This window comes from Paramisgurnus dabryanus, chromosome 14 (genome assembly GCF_030506205.2).
Source record: "Paramisgurnus dabryanus chromosome 14, PD_genome_1.1, whole genome shotgun sequence".
NCBI classification, from domain to species: domain Eukaryota; kingdom Metazoa; phylum Chordata; class Actinopteri; order Cypriniformes; family Cobitidae; genus Paramisgurnus; species Paramisgurnus dabryanus.
Window position 1 is genome coordinate 38422005 of NC_133350.1, and position 2895 is coordinate 38424899.

Sequence of the window (2895 nt, forward strand, 5' to 3'; positions counted from 1 at the left end):
AGGCCCCTGAGTTACGGCTGTTTAAAGGTCAGGCGGTGGTACATCGTATCTCGGCCGGGCTTAGGGTTAGAGAGAAGCGGGTTGGCTCGTTGGAAAGGGCCGCTCCGGTAGAGCAACCGACCCGAGGGACGAGTTCATCCGAGCAAAGGCGCCCGAGTTACGGGCATTTAAAGGTCAGGCAGTAGTACGCCGTATCTCGCCCGGGCTTAGGGTTAGAGAGAAGCGGTTTGGCTCGTTGGAAAGGTCCCCTCCAGTGGAGGAATCGACACAAAGGGCGAGTCGATCCGAGCAAAGGCGCCCGAGCTGCGGCCGTGGGAAAATCCGCGGAGGGACCGCCGTATCTCGACCGGGCTTGGGGTTAGAGAGATGCGGGTTGGCTCGTTGGAAAGGAACCCTCCGGTGGAGCATCCGACCCAAAGGGCGAAGTCCTGGGACTTAGTGCGCCGGAGCTACGGCGTTTAAAGGCCAGGCGGTGGTACGCCGTATATCGCCCGGGCTTGGGGTTATAGAGAAGCGGGTTGGCTCGTTGGAAAGGGCCGCTCCGGTAGAGCAACCGACCCGAGGGACGAGTTTATCCGAGCAAAGGCGCCCGAGTTACCAGGGGCGTCGCACCCGTGGGGGATGTGGGTGTTTTAACACCCACACTTTTCCCGGTGAGAGGGTTCAACACCCACACTTTTTATGCAGTTTTTCAAGAACGCCTTATTAAGTCGCTCCTCCGTTTCTCTGGCCGCTCTCTGTCTGCTGCGCTGCGCTGCTTCCTCTCCCCCTCCCCTCTCAAACATGACGCCGGCTTTGAGTGTTACCGGCTGATGATTGGCTGTTCTGCCTTAAGTCCCGCCTCTCTTGGTGGGTTAGATTGATCGGTCAGCTCGCGCTGAGGAGGCGGGAACTTATGTTTATTTACATCTCCCTTTTTCAGGTAGGCTACTTTGAATGAGTGTTTAAAAAACTTTATTAAACACTTTAATCAACTCTATGCTTTTGAGGTTTTTGAATAAGCTTGATATGTGCTTGGGACTAATGCTAATTGGATTATTGTTCAGCAGCTGGCTAAATTCGGTCATGTAGACAATGTGGCATGCAATGTATAACCTGTGATGAAGAAGGCAGGGAATTGACGAGGATGAGGGACAAATTGCAATCGATTTGATATTTTGAGCATTGTTTGTTGATTAGCTGAATACTTTGTTAATACTACCTGTTGTGTATGATTGTACTTGTTGAGGAGAAAAAAATGAGAAATGATGACATAGTTCTTCAACAGGTAACTTATGCAAACAATGAAAGAAAAGTGTAGCCTATATTATTTAAATGTAAAAACGGTAAATTGTTACATCATTTAGACCACCAGAGAAAAAGCTTTTCAGGGCACAAGTAGCAAAATTTAGCAGTAACAGTCCTGTCAGACCCATGTCACTATCGAGCTTACCATTATCTTTTTGTCACGCAGTATCAATAAGATACAGAAAAGAAAGAGGCAGGAGAAGATTGACACCTTTTTCAAGAGAAATCCTGTAAGTGAAGTTGAAAGCTGGACATTGATAAATGTTGACATTAAACAGTAGCCTATTACCATTATATATTTTGGCATTAATTTAATATATTACTTTTCAAGTTTCAATAAGGTTTGCTAGTACCACAGCCTTATTCCTTTATCACCTTGTTTAGGAGATGAGGTTGCTGGAGGCATCAGTTTAAAGAGAGAGAGAGACACATAAAGTTTCACAGGTGTGCAATGAAAAATGAATGTTACAGTTTGTGAAAGAGGTCTATGAAGGAAGAGAGCGTGTGTTTGTGTCATGGGTGGTGCTTAATTCCATCCCAGGTGCACATACGCCTGTTTCTGGTGTGTTTATATCAAATTTAAAATGATATATATCCATCCCCCACACTTTTAAAAAGCTTGCTACGCCCCTGCGAGTTACGGTTGTTTAAAGGTCAGGCGGTGGTACGCCGTATCTCGGCCGGGCTTAGGGTTAGAGAGAAGCGGGTTGGCTCGTTGGAAAGGTCCCCTCCAGTGGAGCAACCGACCCAAAGGGCGAGTCGATCCGATCAAAGGCGCCCGAGCTGCGGCCGTGGGAAAATCCGCGGAGGGACCGCCGTATCTCGGCCGGGCTTGGGGTTAGAGAGACGCGGGTTGGCTCGTTGGAAAGGTCCCCTCCGGTGGAGCAACCGACCCAAAGGGCGAAGTCCTGGGACTTAGTGCACCGGAGCTACGGGCGTTTAAAAGTCAGGCGGTGGTACGCCGTATCTCGCCCGGGCTTAGGGTTAGAGAGATGCGTGTTGGCTCGTTCGAAAGGTCCCCTCCGGTGGAGCAACCGACCCAAAGGGCGAGTCGATCCGAGCAAAGGCGCCCGAGCTACGGCCGTTTAAAGTTCAAGCGGTGGTACCCCGTATCTCGGCCGGGCTTAGGGTTAGAGAGAAGCGTTTTGGCTCGTTGGATAGGGCCGCTCCGGTAGAGCAACCGACCCAAAGGGCGAGTCGATCCGAGCAAAGGCGCCCGAGCTAAGGCCGTTTAAAGTTCAAGCGGTGGTACCCCGTATCTCGGCCGGGCTTAGGGTTAGAGAGAAGCGGGTTAGCTCGTTGGATAGGGCCGCTCCGGTAGAGCAACCGACCCAAAGGGCGAGTCGATCCGAGCAAAGGCGCCCGAGCTGCGGCCGTGGGAAAATCCGCAGAGGGACCGCCGTATCTCTGCCGGGCTTGGGGTTAGAGAGACGCGGGTCGGCTCGTTGGAAAGTTCCCCTCCGGTGGAGCAACCGACCCAAAGGGCGAGTCGATCCGAGTAAAGGCGCCCGAGCTGCGGCCGTGGGAAAATCCGCGGGGGAACCGTTGTATCTCGGCCGGGGAAAGGGCTAGAGGCTCGCGGGTAGGCTCGTTCGAAAGCTCCCCTCC

General features: G+C 52.1%; 1 long non-coding RNA gene across 1 annotated transcript; it reads left to right on the forward strand.

Moving 5' to 3' along the window:
* Positions 1–395: 395 nt before the first annotated feature.
* On the forward strand, positions 396–1867 carry LOC135765078 (uncharacterized). Its single transcript, XR_010540429.2, has 3 exons — positions 396–922; positions 1454–1517; positions 1672–1867. It is a non-coding gene; the product is annotated as an uncharacterized lncRNA (long non-coding RNA).
* Positions 1868–2895: the final 1028 nt, after the last annotated feature.